This window comes from Pezoporus occidentalis, unplaced genomic scaffold, assembly GCF_034315485.1.
Source record: "Pezoporus occidentalis ecotype Australia unplaced genomic scaffold, CSIRO_AGI_Poc_V1 ctg23, whole genome shotgun sequence".
Taxonomy (NCBI): domain Eukaryota; kingdom Metazoa; phylum Chordata; class Aves; order Psittaciformes; family Psittacidae; genus Pezoporus; species Pezoporus occidentalis.
In genome coordinates, this window is record NW_026914180.1 from 6,137,354 (window position 1) to 6,162,345 (window position 24,992).

General features: G+C 38.3%; 1 protein-coding gene across 5 annotated transcripts in view; it reads right to left on the reverse strand.

Moving 5' to 3' along the window:
• The window catches only part of PTPRN2 (protein tyrosine phosphatase receptor type N2), a 657,474-nt gene that overhangs the window by 180,975 nt on the left and 451,507 nt on the right, over nt 1-24,992 (reverse strand). The window lies entirely within an intron of this gene.

The window sequence follows — 24,992 nt, forward strand, 5'->3', positions numbered from 1 at the left end:
AGGTCTGCAGTGTTTATTGTGACTACATTTAGATTGAGGATTTTTAGGTAGAAGCATCAAATTCACAGAGGGTATTTTTCTATGTAAAGCTAGATAATTTGTGGTAACACTTGCATATTTTAAATTTTACCCTAGTGGGAGGATGCTGCTTTAAGGCTTTATTGATTAATAAGATTTGAGGATACAGTATATTAATAAAAGTTATCTTTTTTTTTTCTGTTTTCATAAAAATAACTTCAAAAGATGGTACACAGCTATTCAAAGTTGCTCATGTTTACATTGGGATTGAAATGAAATAGTTATTTAGAAGTATGTTTTGTTAGCTTTTTGAAGTATGGTTTTTATTAGTTTTGTTATTTTCAACTATATTCAACAATAATAAAATCAGAGGGTTTTCAATGTTTCAAATTTTTGAAAAGCAAGAAAAAGCAAACTAAGAAAACTGTGTTTTAAATGTATTAAATTAATTCCAATCACATTTTTGATTAATGCCATAATCATTCTTAGAATGTCTACATTTCACTTAAAGTGCACAACAGAGAATTTAAACATTTAAATGCAGAGCCAATATTGTCTTTTCATTTCACTTCCTGAACATCTCTATGACATTTTTCACCTCTAAGTAACAAAAAATTAACCCAGGAGCAATCTGCTTATAAATAAGCATGAATCTCTGGAAGCACTGAATAGTGAGCTGCTACTACAGGCAGTGGGTATGTTTTCATTCACAACACTAGGGGCTTGACCCAGACCCTTGATGAGTATCTTAATTCCCTATGTACACAAAACAAAACAGAAGAAGAGTTAGTGACTGGAATCAAGCTGTGTCAGAGGTTGTCTTAGGAAACAGTATTTTCCAGTTTCTTGTTCTTTTTGGTTGTTTAAGCCACATGTTTCTTTTCTCATTTCTTTTATTTCCCTCTTGAATTGTATTTCAGACTCAGAAATATTTTGCTTGGTCTATTAAAAAAATGAGTTGTCTCTTACTCTTCTACAGCTACAAAATCCACATTTGACCTTCACACTGCATTTCAGTATAGCATCGCTTCATTTTTCACACATAATCTGATTTCATTATACAGGTCAGAATTACTCATAATGAAAAGTCGAACTAATAACAAGAGGCACCGTTGATGCCTTTTGCCCCCTCATTAAAAGGCTAGACTTTCGTTTATTATAAATGGAACCAGAACCCAACACACATGCATAGGAATCATCATAGATTTAAGGTTTACGCTTTTTTTTTTTTTCTCTTTTCTCATTGTATTCTTATTTTCTGAATAGAAAGCAATCAAGTTGGTTTATTTAATTTTATTTACATTGGAAAGACTATCATTAATCTGTTTTGGTAAGATGTTCCACTCACAATACAACAGCAGCAGCACATTTTTAAATGCACAGCTCTGCATGAAAACAGAACACAAATCCCCAGCTCTCCACCCACAGTGCAGTGGAATCTGTGGGTGACAAACTGCAGTCAGAAAAGCACATTTGCAGCCTGTAACAAAGCAAATGTTATGATGGTAAAGAGCTAAAAAGGAAGCAATTTTTAGAAAGGGTTTAAACCATCATTTACCCTAGTGGGAGTATGTGACTGACTTGCTACTTTAAGGGTTTATTGATTAGTAAGATTTGAGGATAAAATATAGTAAAACAAGCTGGGATTTGTTGTTTGGATTTTCAAAAATAAAAATAACTTCAAAAGATGGTACGCAGCTATTCAAAGTTATTCATATTTACTTTGGGATTGAAAAGAACCTTTTAAGCATCAGGAATCCATTCCAGATGGAATGAATGGTATATTTTGATTTTTAGACCTGTGATTGTACTCCTTACACATCTTTTGGCAACAATAAAAGTTCTTATTAGTTTACAGTTGCAATGACTTCCTTATCTGTGGTTGGACAGGGCAAAGCTGAAGAGCTAGTGTTCCTAAATGCTACTGTGGGAAATGGGATGCTTAGTGTTTTGAAAATACAAAACAATGCTCCAGATCTGCAACTGACTCCAAGCCTCAAGCCAGCATACATTGCAAAGTCAATCACATGAGGAGAGGTTATGTATTATTTAATATGTATGGGTTTTATTACCTTAAGAAAAAAATAATTGTAAATGTGTCTAAATTGTAAATTATTTTCACATGAAACCCCTGACCTTTACTGGATCCAGTCAGTGTGCATCTGTGCCTGAGAGAATGTTTGATTAGCAAACCTAGGACTTCAGTCTCTAACAAATAGGTCTAGAAGAAAACAGATGAATAGGTGTGGAAGAAAATAGTGTAATTTAATTCTGTAATAGTTGAAGAAACAGTGTTTTCACAAATGTGTTTAGGAAAAGCTAATTCTATTGTGACTGCCATTGCCCAGGCTAGGCTAGAGAGTTACAGTGATGGAAAACTGAAGCAAGAGAAAGCTAAGACCAAAAGAGTTTTTATTTCTTCCAGCTATTTTCTGTTTTACTTATTATTTCTTTCATGTCACATACTAGAAAGGATCCCCACAACACTTTCATTAAAAGAGAAATAAAAAACCCTAACAACAACAATAATTCAAAGCTTAGACAAAAAATAAAGGACATCAGATTTCAAGAATGAAAGAATTTTTTCCCTCCTGCCTTCTTAAAATGTTCTGGTTAAGAGTTCAAAGCCCTTTCTTTCCTTATAGGCTAGGCTGGAATAAAATGCCATGCCCAAGTTTGAAGTAGTACAATTTTTAAAGTGCATGTAGAATTCAAATTGGTAACAGTAAGAAAAATTGGTTACCTAAGAAAAAGATTTATTTTTTTTTTCCCCTGGCATTTACACATTTGCATTTTAATAAAAATGTGGATTGGAAAACAACCGCAATAACTAAGCTGGATTTTTCAAACTTTAAATTTAAAGACACTGACCTAGACCTATTCTTTCCACCAAGGATGCAGCACATGCAGCTAACCTGTGGTCACAAGAAGAGTGTTGAATTCATTACGCAGGACAGCATTCCTGCTTGTAATCAGCCCATTTATTGCTTCAAGTGTTGCACAAGAAACAGAGGCAACCAGAATATCTAAAAAGTTTGAAGACTCCCCCCTGTATTGATATGAAAATTGAAGAAAAAACAAAAAACTTTCAAGGAATAGCTACCGACTTGCAGAATTTTCTTTGTATTAAGCTGAGATGACAAAACCGTCATGACAGCTGTCTCTCTTACCGCATCACTTGCAAACCCTGATCTTTCTATATAGAAGCTGGTATTTTCTCTGAAGTTTAAAGCAGTGTCTTTATGGCACCTAATTAGGGGTCTACACTAATTTTTAAACAATAATATTTACAAATGCCACAAGAAAAGGACTTCTAAATGTAGGAATCTCTGAAGCAGCAAATCTGTAGTAGCAAGGTTGCTTATTGATCTATTGACTTTACAAGGGCTATTATTTGTAAAAGCCTCCTATGAACAGCATTCAGATTTCAGCTACCGGTCAGTATCGAGTCCTTAGGGAAACATAATGAGCAGCAGAATTAAATAGGGGTTTCTAAAAGCCTGGGATTTGGGTTATGCCCTAATTATGAAGTTTGTATTTGTTTCTGTATCTGACTGTGAAAACAAAGCCCCATGCAGGCTATACTATTACGATCCCCACCAGCAGTAGAATGAGCAATCCACACATTTACTGTGATTTTGCAAGCGTTGCATCACTTCACAAAGATCCCTGTCATTTCTCAAAAGATACAAGTGCATCCTACAGGTAACATTCACTGCTCTAATTCAGATTTTTTTTTTCTCCTTTGGAATGGACTAGAGCTTTATGTATTGCTATATACAGACATGCTTTAGGTGACAAGATACATTCAAGTCTGGTTACTGATTGCACTCTCACTCCCATTGTCATTTCCATAAACAGCTGACCTGCAACACGTGTATGCTTACAAAGGCACAGACTGATGTTTTAAAAATACAAAATCTAAACTGTATCATCACTTTTCCCCTTATGTAATTGTTTCCTATCAAATCAGGTAAAAGCTTTTGTTTTGATGGTATTCAGTGGTGTCCAGAAAGATGGTTTTAAGACTGTCTTGGAAAGAAACAAACACAGCCTCCCAAACAATCTTTCATAGCCTCATCCCTATTATCCCTATTCCCCACCAACTTGGGGATCAGTGATTCAAAATAATTTATAGAGTCAAAAAGACATTTTTTGCTGTAAATGCTTGTGAGCAGCCCAGTATGTAGGACTGCTCTTGTTAAATATTTTCATAACCTCTCTAACTTGTGGGGTTTGTTTTACTCCTTTGGATATTTTGGCTGTGGTGCTACTAGGTGTCTGTTAATACATTAAGTAAATTACTGCTGTGCATTAAAGCGATGAAATTTGACTATTTTAATGCTAAAATAACTAGCAGTTTCTGTTTATTCCATAGCCGATTAGAAATCTGCCTTTTGCACTGAAGCAGTATTTACAGGGTATTCATATAGCAGACACACAGTGTAATCTTCTTTCTCTGCAGCTGACAGCACACAGAGATGTTCAATGTAAAACTCAATGATGTACAAAGAATTTGACTGCTATGAGATAACTGGTCCTTTTCTTAACCCTCTCCTGATGGATTGTGGGAGGCAGACAAAATAAGGATCTGCTACCAGGCTGATAAGTCATTTCTGTTCTCAAAAATAGGAAAGCAGGGCCATATTAAAGGTGAAACCATTTATAAAGATAGCCCTGTGGAGAAGGAGATGGACAAAAGGTTGTATGTGATGTTTGAGTACCTATTAAAAGAAGCAGGAACAAAAAAACTGAGCAGATCAAAATATGTTTGCATATGCCTTTTAATTCTGAGACAAACTTTTGAAGAATGCCAGCCAATATATTCCAGCATAAGTAACAGAAATTAGGCTAAGCACTTAAATCACCCACTTGGTTTTCAGAGGGTATTTGAAACTCAGACACAAAATGCAATTGCCTACCTTCAGGCATCAAATAATGAAACTGCTAACAAAATTACTGTCTCTCAGCAGCCATGAGTTCGAGGAAGCTCAAAGACTTAGACCAAATTATCATACACAGGTAAGACTTCTTCTGCTCCCTCCCTCCCTCCCTTCCTCCCCCATGTTTCTATATGATGTCATACTTGTTGCAAACTTCTAAGCATGATGCAATCAACAGAAAACATTGTCTTAGGGTCAGCCATGGCTGACATCTAGTGAATCTGATGGGAAGGTTCACCTTTACTTCCGTGGCTACCACCCCGATCTGAATCCTTTGTTTTTGTAAAGGTTGGTACAAAGCTATAAGTTCTTGCCTTTAGATAAATTTGTAACACCGGCATGTGCTCATCTCTCTAGGATTTAGGAGCATTAACGAGATGCTGTCTTCCCAGAAGGCTTTTTGTGTATGTATTTACACACATGCATGCACACTTGCAAGCACATGTGTATAGGAAGGCCCTAGTACATATGACAAGGTATTACCTTGCTTAAAACCATTTAATTCACTGGAAGAGCACTTGCAATGCTTATTTCAACATAAGAAACCAATGATATAACAGGAACTTGATGGTGGGTGCACTGTTTGGAGAACTGCCTCTAGGAATTACTGAAAATTTTTCCTGAACCTCATTTCTGTAGTCTTACAGAGGGATAGAGATCTTGAAAGTGCTGTAACAAACAATCACAGCCCTGTTTCTAAATAAAATATTGGATTTCTTCAGCTAAAAAGGTAATCTATCATATTTTTGATTTTGTTATCTTGACTTCCTGGTTCCTTTACTTCTCTGACTAGTTGGTAGCATGTAGAAAGAGTCCTCTAAAAACTTATTTTCTGATGTAAATCTTATTAAAACCCACAGATATGTCTCTCTGGCTTGGATTTTTGTAGAAGCCCTTTCTGACAAAAGCTACATATTTTAGATCTAACAAACAGTTTTTTTTCAGGTACTCTGATTAAAAAGGACAAACTTCCTCAACACATTTTCTTCTCCACAGGAGAAAGTGTTTGTTTCACTTTCAGACTTCACTTGAAGCATCAGACATCAAACCTTTGCCCTAGAAATTACAGGCTGCACAGACAGTTTCTGAAGGACGTGCAGGATTTTTATTTGCATGTTTTCAGTTTCTAGTACTTTGCCTTTGCTACAACTGAAATAACTATTGTGGAGAGAAGGAACAAGCCTGAATAAAGAGAGCTGGAGCGACTGAGATCTGAGAAGACTGTTATTAGATATTTAAAGCCATTCATCTTATTGATTAAAATAAATCTGGTGAGAGCCATCCCACATTTAGTTTTGAAATGCTTTAGATAGTCTTTTTCAATTCTAATTTCTGAACTCTTAATGTCATCTATACCTGTAAGTTAACTTTCACGCAAGTGAAAGAGACCCAGCCCTTTCTGTGAAATGGATTACAAGGTAAAAAAACTCACAAAACCTCTTTCCTTTGCCTTTCATAAAGAAGGACAGTCCCCATGGACTGACTGCCCTGTTGGAGGGACAAAAAGGCACTACTGGGTGATACTTGGTGCCCAGAAACCAGGGCAGCTTCTCAGAAGTGTCAGGTTTGGGAGTCAGTTGTGCTTTCTGTTGCCTACCCTGACTGAAATGCTACACACTCAGAAGAAATGTTTTAAATAAAAAGATTACAGTGATAAGCACTGAAAAACTAGGAAATACCAGACTCCATCTAGCTCATGAATAAGTATTTTGCTACTGCTATTAATTACATGATCACAAACCACATTTTCACAAAGTCCTCAACTGGTTATCCCTGAATAATGAGCAACTGCTGACTACTCTTAATTCACTATGTATTTTTTGCCCTAAGCCTTGGGAATGAAGTGAGAGAAGGTAACCTGCACTGTTGTGCTGATTTTGGCTGGGGTAGAGTTAATTTTTTTCACAGTAGCTAGTAGGGGGCTATGGTCTGGATTTGTGCTGAAAAGAGTGTTGGTAACACAGGGGTGTTTTCATTACTGCTGAGCAGTGCTAACAGAGTCAAGATCTTTTCTGCCTAAGAAAGACAAGGGCAAAGTCCTGGGACTGGGCAAAATAACCAAAGAGCCCATCACAAGCTAGGATCTGTGTGTCTGGGGAGCAGCCTTTCTGAAGGGGACATGGAGGTCCTGGGGGACAAAGCTGGGTCCTGGGTGACCAATGCTGCTTACTTGCTGCAGCAAGAAAGGTGAATCAGATCCTGGACTGCATCTGCAGGGGCATTACTAACAGAGATAGAGATGTGATCATCCCACTCTAGTCAGTGCTTGGCAGCCTGCACTTGGAACTGTTCTATGATTTTATGATACTATGTCCAGTTCTGCTTCTCACGATTTAAGAAAGACACAGGCAGACTGGAGATGGTCCAAAGGAGGGCCACAAAGATGACCAAAGGGCTAGAGGACCTGTCCAATGGAGGAAAGACTGAAGGAGATAGGTCATTTCTCCCTCAAGAAGGGAAGGCTCAGGGTGCATCTCATCACGCTGTATTCCAGTACTTAAAGGGTGGCTACAAAGAGGACAGAGGCTCTCTTTTCATAAGAGGCCACATGGAGAAGACAAGTTGCAGTGGATACAAGTTGCAGCAGGAAGGGTTTCATAAGAAAGAATTTTTTTTATAGTAAGAACAATCACTCACTGGAAGAACTCCCCAGGGGTATTGCAGAGTCCCCATTGCCGAAGTTTTTCTATATGCGATTGCCCAGGGTGCCAGGTAATCTCGTCTAGGCTACCCGTGAAAGGCTGGAACAGATGATCTTTAGAGGCCCTTTCCACCCTGGGCTGTTCCATGATTATATGATCACCCAAATAGACTCACTAATTTTTGATGAAATTCAGAAAAATTCTTTGTAGGGAAGAAGTTCAGGTTGAAGAAGTTAGGGACTATTTACAGAAAAATGCAAAGATGATCTTATTCTGGGAGTTTTAGGCAACCATGATGGTAGATGGTGCTGTCATTTCTTCCTATGCATGAAATGTCATGAATCTTTTGTTTTTATTTATTCCTTACAATTAAATCCAAGTGGTACAATACAGGCAAAGACCTATGCAGAAGCAGTTAGATGAAATTAATTTGGGGAAAAAACAATAATTAATGGATCTATTTTAATCTGGAATGCTAAATCTTTTCAAATAGAAACATATTGCTCTCCAATGTTCAATGAACACAGAAAAGAATTTTCATGGGGAGAGATAATTGTATAAAAATAATTCAGAAGTAAAAGATAAAATTGAAATAGCTTCAAACTAGTAAATACAGATTGCTTGATTTTGAAGTCTTAGAGCTGTCTTTATGAATACAAAACAATTATCTGCATATAATTGAAATTATTATTGCTGTACTAAGATTAAGCTACTGATTGTGCCAATGCCTTACTGGCCTGGTTAGTTAAGGTAAAATGCTACTCCTATTGAAGTGGTTAGAAAAGTACAGACTTTGTTCAGCCTCACTGAATTTCTAAAAAAAATTTAGGATTAGGCTTGATTTGCAGTGAAGATGCCATTAGTAAGAAAGAAGATAGAGCCCTAAATTGCTTTAACTCTTTTCACTGCTCGATTCACTGCTATATTGCACACAAAACAGTGGAGCTGAGCTGAAAAGTGTTTATTGCTTTGTGAAAAAATAAGGGATTTCAAAAATTGAATTGATTCATTGGATCAAACACAACAATCTGAATTTTGTCCTATAGCAAATTTTAATAAGTTATTTGAATAATTGTAAACATTTTATTTAAATGATTAACAATGATTCATTGCCATTTTGGTGACTTTTAAGTTCTAAAATAGACTTCTTTTAAAAATTTCAAAAAATTTTTAAAAAGGTACTGCAGCTGTGAAAACATGCCCAAGTATGCAGCTCAATATTTTACAGCTGATCTAAAATAACCCCAAAACTTGAATTCAGATAATTCTTTGAAACTGAATATCTTCCATTAGAAATCTTTTAAAGACATCTTTTAAGACAATTTAGTAGGAAAATTTTTTACTAGCCCTGTAAAATGTACCACATGTGATGCTTACACCTAAGTATTAATTCAAGGTTTCTACTGAGCTTGGAAATTTCTGACTTTTATAACTGCATTTACTTTAATTATCTTTCATTTTAAGTAAAATATCCAGGACTGCCCAGCTGGGACCTCAGCTTGCTTCCCAACACGCCAGGCTGCCATGCACGTTTTCTTCAGTAAGTATCTCTGCATCCACGTCATGCCCCCTGGCAACAGGAAGTTATCTGAAGAAGTCGCACCTGAGTGTGCATCACCCCTACAAGAATCTTAATTACCAGTAGAACTCTGTGCAATAAGGGTCTAGCTTCTGACAGACATATTTCATTGCTAAACTGCGTGATTGGAGAAGTGAGGGAAATTTGGTTGAAGGGGTGAAGATGTAACTCTTGCCAGGGTTCTCTGCTGTCCTCCTGCTGAGATTACCTGTCTGTAACAGAAGTGGCAGACAGAAGTGTGCCTGCACCTCAGCTGCTTCAGAGCAGCTTGGATTCCAAAGCTTTAATGCCCAAGAACTGTGGTTCATATTAACACTCTGGCTTTTTGCTGGAGAGATGTGGGTGCACATCTCCTCCTGCCAGTTCCACTGTGTGGGTTGTACCCTGTGACAGAGGAGGTCATGGGGACCTGGCGGTTTCCTAAGAGCGTGCCTTTCCCATGCTCAGTTCTCAGCTTCACAGTGCTCATTTCTCAGGACTCATAGTAAAATTAAGCCAAACTGACCTTAAAGAATAATTTATGTTGGCTATATCATTGAAGAAGTAGTATATTAATTCTCTGTGTGGCACTGTTATAGTCCAAATGAAGTACATAGAAATATATCCAATTTGGGAAAATTATTGAAATCCAGAGAAATTGTTCTCCCAGCATGAGTTAACATTAGCAGATTTTGGCTAGTCTGAGTTTTCACTGATAAGGGTTAGCAGATTTAGGATGTATTATAACTCAGTATTTTAAACATTGCACTATTTATTGCTACTCTCTTTCTTCTTCCTCTTAATTGCAAAGCTAGAGTTAATGTAATGAACAAGATCATTAGCATACCAAAGACAATGATAGGGAAACTTTTGCTGCAGCCTTAAGCTAATCTCCTGCCTGCACTGACCATCCAGATAATGCCATCTCCCTCTCTATCACACACACACAAACACTTCACAACTTGTTCATGTTCAGCATAGGAATTAGGGCAGACCGTTATAATTTGTGGTTGCATATTGAAGCTAGTGAAGTAATTAGGAGTGCCCTACAAGTCTGATTTACTTAAAACCATAGGAATACCCAAGAGCCAAGAAATCATCTTGATTAACTCAGATATGATCCAACACAGCCTTCCAGCAAGCTTGGATTCATCAGTGCCTTTAGCACGAAGACTTGCAAAAACAGTGTGGACTGCCATATACAGATAATTTTGTACTGCTTGCAAATAACCCTGTGTAAGACCTGGACTGTGCAGCCCAGCCAACAAAAGCCTCCCATAAAAACAACAGAAATAATTTTGCAGTGTAGCATTGCAGCTTTGGATGCAGTCTGAGCTTAATTAATAACCAACCCTTACACTTTTGTGGGCCACTTCTCAGCACTATCATACGTTTCCTTTGGCATGCTTGCCTGCTTTTGGAGAAACAACCACAAGATTGACAAGTGCATGAAATAAAATTACTCCCCTTAAACCAGAAAGAAGGCGTCCTCTCAAGGTCATGTTCAGACAAATGGCATGAGCTGTTTGCTAAATCTCTAGCAATTTACCTGGGCTCTGGATAAACAGAATCCTTTGGTTTCCTCTGCAGCTCTAATGCCAGTTCCTCCTACTTTTCCTCCTCCACCTCCTATATCCAATTCATTGTAAAGTTTCAAGGGGGAAAAGTAGCTGCAAAGGTTATTCTAAAACTCAAATCTAAAGGCATTTTTAAATACTGCTGAACTCACTGCAGATGCCATACACTAGAGAAAGAACTGCAGAAGTGTCACAATAATACACTAATTCCATTGCTAGAAGAAAGGGAGAAGACTTCAATCAATCTTGAAATTAACTTTACATTTAAAACTCTAACAGCCTCTGCACTGTATAGTGTCAATTCCTTTATCATGATTACCTGTTATGTGTTGAAGCATTTAGTCTCACCTCCTATTGTGCTGTGATTGAGTTCATGGTAGCTAATATACTGGTCATAAAAACAATGAAAGCTTGAATGCTGCCCAAAGTATTTGTTTCACCAAAGCTAAATAATAAATGCACATTATGATTTTTTTTTTGTCAACAAGTTTAATTTAGTTCTGTTTAACTGATTGCTTATGCGTTACCCATTTTTTAGCTACGTAAAGGAGGTCTGTAGGACAAACAAGAAGTACAATTGCTAGCTAAGGCTCATATTTCTGTAAATAAAGGAATGGATGAGAATTTTTTTACATATTTGTTTCACAAATCCTCCTCTTTTCTTCCAGTATCCCTTTTGCCCATTTTAAGTTTCTGAATACAACTGATGGCTTCAAACCTGTCAACCTGGATTCCTAAACCATTTTTGGTGAAGTACAAACCCTTTGAAGTTTCAAAGATTTGGATTGCTCATAGTATGCATGCACTTGCTCCTTTTAGATGTGTTTTGGTGGTCCAAAGTTTGAAAACATCTGGACTTGCTGGAGCTTAGTGGTGAGTGTGTCAGTATGTGTAGCAGGGGTAAAGAGACTGCAGTAAAAATGAAGGCAAAGCTCAGACTCATCTGCCATACTAATTAGCACTGGGGAGAGTGTATGCTTTCCACTAGCAGAGGATGTCAAAGCCTACAAGGGCCACTGGGGTGCATGGGGACAGAGAGGCTGAGAGTATGAGTGCTTCTGAGATCAGCTGCAGGAGTGTCCCTGTCTCTTTCTTCACCTTCATGCATGCAGAGATGTAAAAGCATATTACACAGGGAGAAGAAATTTTATAGCTGAAGGGGCCAAGGACTCAAGATCAACATCTTCCAGCACACCCAACCATGCTACTAGTTTTCTGTTAATTGGTTTGTCCACAACAGTATACATGGGATTCTAGGAAATAAAAATCTCTTGGGTTTATTGTGTGTTCTACTTTCTTAAAACATTCATTTTTAAGATGTGGAAAGCTCTAAATTTTGTGTTACAATCTTTACATGAAATCTCTTTATTTGAAGTCTTGTGAGAAAATTGTTACATATTTTGCTTCTTTTTCCACCAAGACCCTAACAACTAAAGAAATTCCATGTTCAAATTCCAGGTCAATAAAATATATTTTATTCCTTCTTTGAAGTTAGGTATAAATTTTAACTTCCCCTGTTTAGTACAAAGACGTTTTTCACTAGGAAATAAAAATGACATTTTAGCCTTCTGGTCTCAGTGTGAATATTTGAATGCAACCCACAAATAGATGAAGAAATGCACCAAGTTGAGTACGTGTGGAGAAAAAAAAATGATGATGGTCTGTTTTGGCTGTGATTAAGAGCAGAAAACAAGGGGGCAACACAGAGTGATGGAAGGCACACGGTTATTCATGGCAAATTTTGCAGATAATTTTCTCTGCTGCACAACCTTTAAGTGATAGTCTGCTTTTTAAGCTGCTCCTTAGATTTGAGGACACTGCATATATACCCACAATACTACTTTATTAACGACACATAATGAGGTATACAACACTTCAAAAACAATACATAAGTCAGCAGAACAGGAAGCCAAAATGCATGGCTTAGTTTGGCTTGCTGTTCACCTTTGTTCAAGCAATTATAATGGCTTGAGGCTGAGATTGGAAAAATACGAGAGATGGTATCATTTCTCTTTCTTTCAAATAAAACCTCTGTAAGAAAGAAAGCAAGCTAGTGTTATTTATAAATCGAATTTATGTTTGTTTCTTATTTATCCTTTATGTGAGTACACATTTTTGTCTTACAAAAAGGCAAAGCCAGCAAAGTCAAACACTGCTAGAGGTAATAAAAGTCCTTTGGCTCTTATGTCCACTTTGGCCATGACAAAGCGCTGACCATCCAGGTTGTCTGCCACCATGGCTACCCAGAAGGGAAAAAAATAGAATGTGACTCATGCTGGGGTGAACACTGGAGTACACCATTGCCACTGTGACTTTATCTTTTCCTCACATCTCAGCAGCAAGGGCTTTATCCCCTCTCTAAATTCCTCTGCTATGCCTTGCTTGCTCCCTGGACTCTGGAATAGCAAAATTTAATTTTTTACTGAAATGATTTAAATTATTGACCAAATGATGGTTCTGTTTTCTTCATATTAACCTCTGAAGTACAGGATAGAAAGAACTAGATAATCTAATTTTCACAGAGTTAGACCATCAGCCCCCTAAATTGCTATATGAAAGAAAAAAGTGCGAAATAGTAGGGAGATAGGTGTAAGAAGACAGAATAACTACATGGAGTTTTTTTCTCTTTCAAAAATATATAATGAAAAAATACTTTTCATGCATGCTCATTTTGGAAATAGGATATTGAATTAATCCAAGACTGTCAGCAGTCATATTGTCCAAAACTGAAAAACACAACAGCCATTCTAATTAATTGTATGCTAATATCTCTAAGCTATTAGAAAGAATGTCAACCATTAACTGTCTTTTAGATCATGCCATATTTCTGATGAAGACAGAATATGCTCAGTAAAAAAGAAAATTAGAGTTTTGAGATTTCATTTATTTTTGTGACATTGGTGTTGTCTGTCTATCCGCATTCATAAATGTCGTTGGACAAATTCAAACATGATGTGAGGGGATTATTTTAATTCATTCACAATTTAGCAACACAGAACTACAGAATGATAGAATAGTTAGGGTGGGAAAGGACCTTAAGATCATCTAGTTCCAACCCCCCCCTGCCACGGGCAGGGACACCTCACACTAAACCATGCCACTCAAGGCCTTGTACAACTCACCCTTGAACACCACCAGGGATGGAGCATTCACAACTTCCTTGGGCAACCCATTCCAGTGCCTCGCCACCCTTACAGTAAAGAACTTCTTCCTTATATCCAATCTAAACTTCCCCTGTTTAAGTTTTAACCCATTCCCCCTTGTCCTAACACTACAGTCCCTAATGAAGAGTCCATCCCCAGCAACCTTATAGGCCCCCTTCAGAGAGTGGAAAGCTGCTATGAGGTCTCCACGCAGCCTTCTCTTTTCCAGGCTGAACAGCCCCAACTTCCTCACCTTAAATTGCCTCACTGAAGAAAAGTATACGCCATTCTTTAAAATGTGAAATGAAAAAAAAACAACAACCCACCTAGCCTATGGCAACATTTTTCATTGGTATTGTCTGCATTTTCTATGTTACTTACTATACTCGTGATTAATGAGAAAAGAATCCTCTGTTTTCCTATGTTTTTTCATTCAGAAAGCATGGCATAATCTGAACTGTGTTTGGTTAATAAGTACATATTGATGAGTGAGAATGGTTCTAAGAGTTGGTTCTTTTTCAGGCAAAAAGCTGAGGATAAGCTAGAAATGTTCATTGCACTACTGGGACCAGTTACAGAACTAGAGAGGTGTTTACCCACTGGGAAGATATTGAAGACCAGCTGTGATCATATTCTTCCACAGAGGGGCTGAAAAAGGGCAATGGGTCGCTGTAGGTAATGGGGGATGCTGATATGTTTCTTGTGTGACAATACCAATGCCTGCATCACTAGTTCCCTTTGTGACTACAAGACAGATCTTTCAACACTCTGGATACAAAATCCTACAACTGTGAGGACAGAACTTCCCTCTTAAGCCTTTCAACCATTTAGTCTGCAAATCTATCCTCAGAGGTCAGACGTGCACCATGTAGCTATGTGTCAGTGCAAGGTTGCTGGGATTTCCTCTTTACAGCAGCCATCATATTGCAGCCATGTGTCGATATCAGAAACACTTAAATGAAAGCATCCTGAAAGTAAAAATCATACCAGCTACAAAAAATTACGGTACAGAAATAGAAGCCCAACTTAATGTGCCAAGTTGACCATGCTTCTACAAGCAACGCACCTTATGAGCCAGACTGAGAGGCAGCAGGCTGTCTGAGAGCTGTCTGTTTGCCACCATATTCATGTTATTCTAATACTTATCCAGTGCTCAGTAGCTTGACAGCTTTGTTACAGAGGTATAGCACTTTTAGTCTCCAAATCAATTTAAATAGCAACCACAGCACGACTGTCTAGCAGTGACATAGGGAATGGTTTATAGAAGCAAGATTTGAGGCTAAAAAAAGTAACTTTCCTGCCTATATTGAAATGGAAAAATCCTTTTCATATTGATATGGAAAATTCCTATTGAATACCTAAAAGCAGCTAGGGAGTGAACAATAACTACAGATTGCAAATGCCAGGATCAATGGCAAATGAATAATATGGTACAAAGGGACAGTTACACTCTCCTTTTGAAATACCTGAGCTTGGCCTGATTTCCACTGAACTGGCTACTATGCTGTGAAGTCAGACTAGGGGATTGAGACTGTCCTTTTAGGCCTTCCCACCTCCTCTGTTTCAGTTCCACAGCCTAAGCTGAAACTCAAAGTATGGCCTTCTGGCTCATAAGGTGCTTCAGAGCAAGCAAGGAGATAGCCAGATACCTACCTGACACTAACAATCCCTTCCTAGCAATGAACAGGCAAAATAATACCCTTCTTCCCAAAGGGTGGAAGTATATCATACAGATTTTGGACTTTAAAGATGTTTTGTGATTAAATATGGGATGTTTGATGCCAATAGAATAAGTAATTTTGCATGTAGGTTTCTGGGACTATGAGATCAAGGTTACTGCCAAATATGTGTATGAATTTAAGCTTTTAAATAGTGATCTGATCTTTAGCTTCTGGATAGCTGTAATTCTCATTCACTCACTATTGCAGGCTAACTATTTCCATTTACTTAGGCATTTTATCTTAACGTAGGTGAATTTGAAAATGCTTGCCTAAGCAGTCAGCAAAACTGAGACACAAATTTATGTCCACAGAAAGAGTATTCGTTGTGAGTTAATAATGATAAGAGGAAGGGCTAAGGCCTGCTTTCTTTCTATAACTGCATTATTGCTTGTGCTGCAGCAACCCAGATGTTAGTGACATTTCCAGTAAGCTGATACAAAACTGAAACTAATTATGGAGACAGAAAACACTGACTGGGATAAAGGACAGTTAAGAAAGAAAGCACCAAGGTAAACTTCTCACAAAATCTGTATTTTGCATCATCAAGACCTTTCTTGACAAGCTCCATCTCTGCTCTTTATATACATAGAAAATTAGCATATCATTTGATAATGACCTATCAAAAACCTATGCTTTGATTACAAGCAGCTGCTTTTGATTACAATCAATGAATCACTAATTTGTGCTCAACCACAGAACAGTTGGACTCCATCTATTATTCATTCTTGAAGTGGAAATCCTATTTAGAACTGGATTCCAAATTTCACTAAAGCTTCTACCCTCTTGGCTATTAATAATTTTGTTTTGAAGTTAGGTCTCTAAGGTTTCATGATGGCTTCTTTTGTTATGCTTAAACTCTGAAATAATAAGCTCAGCTGTTGCCCAGATCTATGCATCTTTCTCGCTGGCTATGTGTGGAATAGGCTAATTTAAGTCTTTTAACAACCACATGATACTTTTTGATTTTCAAAATCCCTAACCTTTATATCCAGTATAAATAGAACTATATTCACAAGGAACTGATGTAGTATGGTCTGTGGTTGTGTGACATGAAATTTGTGGGTCTCTGATTTTTTTTACAACATATATATGTATGACACAATAAACAGATACACAAATATCAGATGCCTTCTCAATTCAAGGTATTTAGCTTGAAATAATGGGATATAATGCACCCTTGTATAATTATTCATGAATAAAGACACACATTCTTTAGGTAAATCCAAACATTTGACCTCTAAGATCTCATGTTCAACAGTTTTGATTACATTATCGTTAGTTCAGGATAAGGAACCATATGTTTTTTCTTGGATTATCAATGAGACTGTCCATAAGAGTGTGTGAATGAATTCTGCTATCCGTAAGAGTGTATGACTTGTACCTTCTCTTGCGTAAGCTGCTTCCAGAGTTCTGCATGACTTTATCAATCAACTTACAAGTGACCCCTCATTTGATAAATGGATGATGACTAGATTCAAAATGAAACTAATGATCAGTGTGTGCTGGTTTTCTATCAACAAAAAGGGTCTGATAGATGGATGCCTATAAATTAAAAAGGGCTACTCTAAACAACTCTTAAACACGTTCAGTGTATGTGGAAACATTTTCAAAACGCAGCTCACCTCAGAGCCTAAATACTGTTCTTATGCTAAATGTGAAACAGACAGGTCAGGCTTGGGGCTCAGTCTTGTAGAACATCACCAGCACCTTGCTTTCCAGTCATGGGTTCTCTCACTCCTCAAATGCCTCATGAAATGGGGCAGAAATTGTGACCCTGAAAGGCAGCTGGAAACCAGTACCAAATACCCTGGTGTGCTTTCCCATACTGTAAACCTGAGGGAGGAAAACGTAGGTATCTTGCTGATAGTGGGGTAGTCCAGACAGAAAATCAGTTTTGACAAGAGAATGTGCTTAGTAAACAATATTGCCTCTTAAATTTACTCTCAAATTGCATTCTAATTTTGCGAATGAGATTTACCGCCCACAAGGAAAAGCTGATAGTGGGATACCTTGTCAGTTCAAAACAGCAGGCACAATTAGTTGCAAGTGTAAAGTGATACCCATAAAACCAAAGATGCAATTTAAAAATCACACCTCAAGTTTGACAGACACAGGCTCCTGGGGACCCCAGTGCAGTCCACATCTCTAATGAATGCTTCCTGCTCTTCCTATCTCTGACCATTGGCTTTAATATAAATCTTACCTCGTGATTTTTTTAAATAGTAAACAGAATGCTGAAATCTGTAACTCTTATTCAAGTTAATAAGTACTCAATCATTGCAACAGGATCTTGATACACATTGAGACTGCTACTGAGAATAAATTACTTCACATAGAGCATAAGGACTCAGGCCCATTTTTATTTACACATTGTATGTGAGATTCACAGAAAGACCGTGAAAATTCAGCCAGAGGTCTCATTGCAAGAGTTGCTGGGAGCTAAGTGCTTTTGAATATCTGGCACGTAGTACCAAATATCTGACAATCAATCAATCCATGAGACAAATTTTGCCCTCAGATCTATGTTGCTCCCACTGAAGTCAGCAAGTCACACATACTTCACCAGGGAATTTGACCATAATAGAGCTGCTAAGGCAGACTGACATTTTAGAGGTCATTTTTAAGTAAGATAGTTCATTAGAAAAATAGCCATGTAACTAAACATTTAACCACCAACACATAGATTTGAAATGTCAGGGAGGAATAAGAGTTACGCTTGCAAGTCTTTTTATTTCCCAGGGAAAGCTACATAACTCACTAGGCCCTTTACACACAAACAAACAAAAAGAGGAAAAGAAACAGCTTCATGCTTTTGAAACACCTCTGGGAAAACACAATGGCTGAGTAGAGCCGCATAGCAATTCAGCTATAATGGCCAGTAGCTTCAAACAACACAAAGCCTACATAAATGTCAGATTTCCATTACTGGCAGCCTGAAATCTTTGCAATAGAGTTGTTTCTATCAAGATGCGACGTCACCATATGCTCTAATTACTATTTAAGTACAGACTATCATATCAGAAATCTTTTAATTTATAAACACATCCACAAACCAGGACACAGGTAGATACACAGTGAAACTATTATTGATGGTTAACAGCAAAATAAATGAAGGGAAGAAAACTCATGAAAGTGATAAACACAGGTTTGGTGGTCACAGCTCTATTCACTGTATCTTATGGGACTGCAGGATCTGATCTTTTATAACACATCACCTAGAAGGAAAAATTAAACTTCTATGGCCTATTGCACAGATCTAGATTGAGGGAATCAAACTAATGAAATCTGCATCATATTTGGGAAGTCATGGCAGTCTGGCTAAGTTCCCACTGACTGAAAAAGGGGAAATATAATCCCCATTTTTAAAGAGGGCAAAAAGGAAGACCCAGAGAACTAGAGGCCAGCCTGTCTCACCTTGGTACCTGGCATGATCATGCAGCAGATCCTCCTGGAAACTATGCTAAAGCACATAGAAAGTAAGGAGGTGATTGGTAACAACCAAAACAGCTTCACCAAAGATAAACTGTGCCTGGCAAATTTGGTGGCCTTCTAGGATGGGGTTACTGTGTTGGGAAGAGTGACTGATGTCATCTACCTGGACTTGTGCAAATTTGACGCTGTCTTGCACAATATACCTGTCCCTAAACTGGAGAGACATAGCTTTGACAGATGGACCACTCAATGGATAAGGAACTGGCTAGCTGACTGCACTCAAAATGTTGTAGTCAACAGCTTGATGTCCAAGTGGAGATCAGTGACAAGTGGTGTTCCTCAGGGACTGGAACTGGGACCAGGGCTGTTCAGCATCTTTGTTGGTGGCCTGGACAGTGGGATTGAGTGCACACTCAGCAAGTTTGCTGACAACACCAAGTTGTGTGCTGCAGGTGCCACCCTGGAGGGAAGGGATGCCATCCAGACATCGTTTGAGAGGTGGGCCAGTGTGAACCTCATGAGGTTCCACAAGGCCAAATGGAAGGTCATGCACCTGGGTCGGGGCAACCCCAAGCACAGCTACAGGCTGGGCAGAGAATGGATTGAGAGCAGCCATGCGGAGAAGGACTTGGGGATGCTGGTTGATGAAAAGTTCAACATGACCTGTCAATGTGGATTTGCAGCCCAGAAAGCCAACCATATCCTGGGCTGCATCAAAAGAATTGCGACCAGCAGGTGAAGAGAAGTGATTGTCTCCCTCTACTCTGCTCTTGTGAGAACCCACCTGGAGTCCAGCATCCAGCTCTGGGACCCCCAAGATAAGAAGGATGTGGACCTGTTGAAGTGAGTCCAGAGCAGGCACTCATTTCAATGATCAGAAAGCTGGAGCACCTTTCCGATGAAGACAGGCTGAGAGAGTTGGGCTTGCTCAGCCTGGAGAAGAGGAGGCTCTGTGGAGACCTTATAGCAGTCTTCCAGTACCTAAAGGTGGCTTACAAGAGAGGTGGAGAGGGCCCTTTTATAAGGGCATGTAGCAATAGGAGAAAGGTTAATAGCTTTAAACTGAAAGAAGGTAGAATTAGATTAGATCTAAAGAAGAAATTCTTCACTATGAGGGTGGTAAGACATTGGAACAGGTTGCTCAGAGAAGCTGTGGCTGCCAATCCCTGGAAGTGTTCAAGGCCAGGTTGGATGGGACTTTGAGCAACTGGATCTAGTAGAAGGTGTCCCTGTCCATGGCAGGGGAGTTGGAACTAGATGATCTTGAAGGTCCCTCCCAACCCAAACCATTCTGTGATTCTATAATTCTATGGCGCAATGCACAATACATAGTTACTGAAAATAATGCATCTCATTATCAGGATTTTGGGTTATGGCAGACCCTACAATAAATTTCTGGAAGCCTGGTGATGGCTACATGTGGCTGTCTCTTCACGTTTTCTTTTTGTTCATTTACAATTCAATTTGTTATGTGAAGGGCAGAGACATAGAAATATCTACACACAAGCTCCATGTGCTCTTTCATTCAATGTTAATTTTCTTTTCCTCCTAGTTTTCACAAGCATAAGCAAAGAACTTAAAGACAGTGAAGAAAAAACAAAGTCATGTAATAAAAATTCAGAAATTGCCAAGTTTTGAGTGCTGCTTTAGAACATGAGTGGGGTGATATTTTAATGCAATTATTGATGAAAGAAATCCTTCAAGTAGGATGAATATGATATGCAGCACTGAAAGACAGATATTTTCCAGCGGTAGGAATTATCTGTTGAGAGATTTAAAAAACACTGGTGAAACACCTATGTGACTTACTTTTCACATCAGTGGTAACTGCATCTTCCCTAAAGTTCACTGTAAATTGCTGGTGTTCTTGTGTTTTCATAATCAAGTTAATAAAAGTTAAGATATAGAAGACAGAGCCTTTTAAAAATATCTTTCCATTAACTATCAGTTTTTATCATCTCAGTATGATCTTTTGTGATATATCTGCCCATTTTGCCATGGGAATAAGGAATCATGAACTGGGAGAGGCTACTGAGAGAAAAACATAATTTCCAACACCTACAGGTACCTCCATAAGATATTCCCTGGTCCATTGTTTGCTCAGGAACTTCATCTCTTTATTTCCCTTTCATCTTTACCTCCAGACGGAGCTTTTTTGTAAAACTGCTGTAAATCTAAGCATAAACCAAGCTGAATTTATCATCAGCTATTTCATAAGCATGAAAAAGAAGATAGGATAAATGCTATGTACAACAATTTGCATGAAAGCGCAAAACAAAATTGCAGCTACCTTCAGAAAACAGAATTATTCCTAGAAAAGTGCTTCCCTGCACCGTAATCCACATAAATCTTTCTTTCATTCCCACTTCAGTGTTGGCTAGATTTCCTGGTCTTATATTTCTGGAGGTTTCCAGAAAGAAAGCAGTGCCATAGCACAAATAAGATTTAATTCTGATTTTAAAATAAGAAAACTATTGTTCCTTGATATCCAGCTGGATTAGATTGATTGTGAGTGAAAAGAACATAAATTGAAGGTGAATTTTAAAACATTAAGCTTGCAAAGATCTGAAAATCTAGGCAGCAGGTAAGATCCAAATGGACAGACATAAAGTCTTCAGGGGTACTGTTCCCAGGGGTGGCATTTCTACAGACTTACATGTCTGGGAGCACTTAATACATGATTAAAAGTTCTTGCTAGTGCCCATCAACATTCACTGCCTAGTGCCTGAGGTACAAAGTGGATTGGGCAAAAAAATGGTTCTGCCCTTCCTTCTCCCAAATTCAGTCCCACAAAGAAAGACAGTCACCCTTCCGTCTCAACTTTGAGGAAGCATCATGTATCAGAGACTTCCTTTCAAATCCAGCTATGGTAAAGGTTTCAATAAAAGAATGTCAGCATTTCCTGTTGCCTTTTCTTTAAAAAATAAGATGCACAAACTAGGAACCTTGAATAAGCTGATAGAGTTTTTAAATCAGCTTGCATTCTGATGCTTGAACTGGTCTCAGAACTATCTTCCTTTTATTATCATTTTCTTTTGCTGAGGCAAATGAAAAGCAGAAGGCATTATTTCAGAGAGAAAACCAAACAACTTAGGTCTGTGTATTCCACCTACTATGCCAAAACAAACTATCAAATTACTGCATAAAGGGACCTAAAGACAAGACCTATACATTTATTTTTGCTCATGTTTTTCACTGTTCTGTTGTTTTTTTTTATTGCAAAGTTTAATCAAAATTAATAGCAAGTCGGGCTGGCTTCAGATTGTTTGGAAACACTACAGAACAATTGTATTGTATCTCCACCTACTGTTAGCACTCAGTTATCTTGAGAAGGGTACCTCTATGGCATTTTAAAGCACTGACGCATGATGCTCTGGGAGAAAAGCTTGGCAGGGCACGAGGAAGAAAACAGCAGACTGAAATGATGGGGAAAGCTTAGGTTTTGCTATTTTATTATTACAATAAAAGGGCTGCAACTGGGAACTCTGAGATGCTTCTGCCTACTGTTTCTTTTCTTGTGTGAAAGTCAGGTGCATTCATGCAAAAGGAGCAAACAGCCTTGCTTTCCTCTTATTTCTATACATTACTTTGGAGATTTTCTCTTCCTTTGTATCTATGCGAAAATTTCTTGTGAAGTAGGGGCTGAGAGAAGCACCAGCATCCTTTGAAGTGCATAGTTTAAACACACTTCAGAAAAGGTTTCTCAGGAGCAACCTTGTATTTTACATTAATGAAAAGCTTTCCTCTGAGATTATGCAGATTTCCTGCAGATGCTACCTAACAACATGTGGACCATATCTTGCAATCCCTAAATATCCCTTGATTTTTTTTTCCCTGGGTTAGAGTAATGTTACTGCAATAGCTAGCTATCAGACACTGTGCTGCTGAGGGCTTTTCCCAATTCTGACGTAGGCATTTTGGGGTAAGAAAGTGAGTCCATTCTGTTGAAACTCTTCCTCTTTGTACAGCCCAACTAAATATTCATTGGGCCAGAGAGCAGTGAGCATCATCACACTGTAGCTTAATAGTTGTGGCAGTCCCCAGGGAGATTCCCATCTCTGCTCTGATGAATGTTGAAGTATTTTGCTATGAAGTATTTACTGGAACAAAGATGCAACAACATCCAGCTAGCGCAGAGCCTGGAGGGGCCAAGCACGTGGTTCGAGTGCTGCAATGGGGAGGAGGGACTTGAGTTTACATCCTGTGTCTGGGATGCAGGTTAACTCAACTTGTATGCCCTAAGGGAGGAGTTTTTTAGAGTGCTGTGGAGTTACTTTCTGCGCCCAGATGGAGCAAAGTGTTCCTAGGAAGCCTTTAACAATTACTGGACTGAGGCTAGAAAATCTAGAAAATCAAGCACTCTAGATGTCAGGAACAGCCAGGATTAAGGTTGCCTCCTCAAATCAGTCTTCCCCTGTACATGTATTTTGAATCTGTGTTTTTCTAGAAGACGCCTCTTCACTCAGGGCACAGAGTGGCCAGTGGTTTTTGTATCTATATTCACACTTGGCCGCTGGCCTTATTTACCTCATATTACACAAAGCCTTCTGTGATGACAGATGTCAGCTGTAAGGACAGATTAATAATTTTCAATATATTAATTTCCTTCTTTGGTACTCATTATTCCAGTAAATAAACACTACAAAAGTTCAATGAATTTCATATCCTGCTTAAGACAGACATAAGTGGGTATTGTTGCTTCTGTGAAAAGCAGGCTTGAGGCACAGAAGGATCTCTGTCAAAAAATACTCATTAATTTTGGGTATTCAGTTTAAGATGTCTCTGTATTTTGTCGTTTGTATATTTACGCATACTCTCCAGTTCATACATGTGTTGCTTAAGTGCTCACCAAACCTATAGGTCAAGCCTAACACATAATGTCTTATGGATGCAGAAAACAAGAAGAAATGGAAATCTCTGACAAAACTGGTGTAAGAAAATTACCTAACTACATATAAAGACTTTCTGGTAAAAACAAAAGAAATTTTGTTGGTTTAACCAAGAGACTATCTTGTCTCATCCACTTTCCGACTTACTTAACAAATGAGGTAGGGACCTCTTAATCTTTTGCTTTACTGCAAGTCATAGTTCATACTCAGACCTGACTTTCTCCATACAAGTGAAGCCGGGTTCTGTAAATAAATATTCTACCTTAATATACACAGAAAAGTGGGACAAATTAAGGGTGCACAAATGATATAAATGTTAAATTTTGAGGGTGTAACTTTTCACTTTTTTGGAAAGAAAATATTTCTTTTTTTTCAGAATAAGAAAATGACATCTACAAGATTTTGATAAAAAAAAAATACCCTTCCCTCTGTAATATGAATATGCATCTTCATGTTGACAGCAATATAATTCATCACATAACTTAGTGCCCATCATCCAAACCTCTACCATTTGGGTAACTAGAACAATATATGAGTAGTGAAAGAAATACTACCATTGGTTCTGCATCCTGGTGGTGATGCAGGGGGACTCCCAGACGGCAAACAGTAACTTCAGACCACATGGTGAAGGAAGGTACTCTATGCACAGCTTTTGTGACTACTGTCTTTCAAATCTGAACCCACCTTTTCCCTGGCCCCCTGTTTTTTGCCTACCCAGTACCAGTATAGAAGTTTCCATAGTTGTCTTGGTTGTAGGCTCTCCAGCCACTTCTACTGCAGACCCAGGTCTGTATCATCCCCGGTTGGCACTGGAGACAGTACTGGTAACACAAAGTCATCCTTGACACTCTCCCAAAGTCTCCTTGACTGCTGTGTCCTGTAGCATTGCTGATGCAGCAAATGTCAGGGAGGCTAAAGTCCCCTCTGATAACCAAGTCTGTGTTACAGACACTTATTTGTTTAGAAAAGATCAACTTCCCTTATAATGCAGTTTGTAACAAACTCTCTGGGTCACGGTGCACAACCCTCAACAAGCTTTTGGCCATCCTATATGTCCCCATCTGTCCAT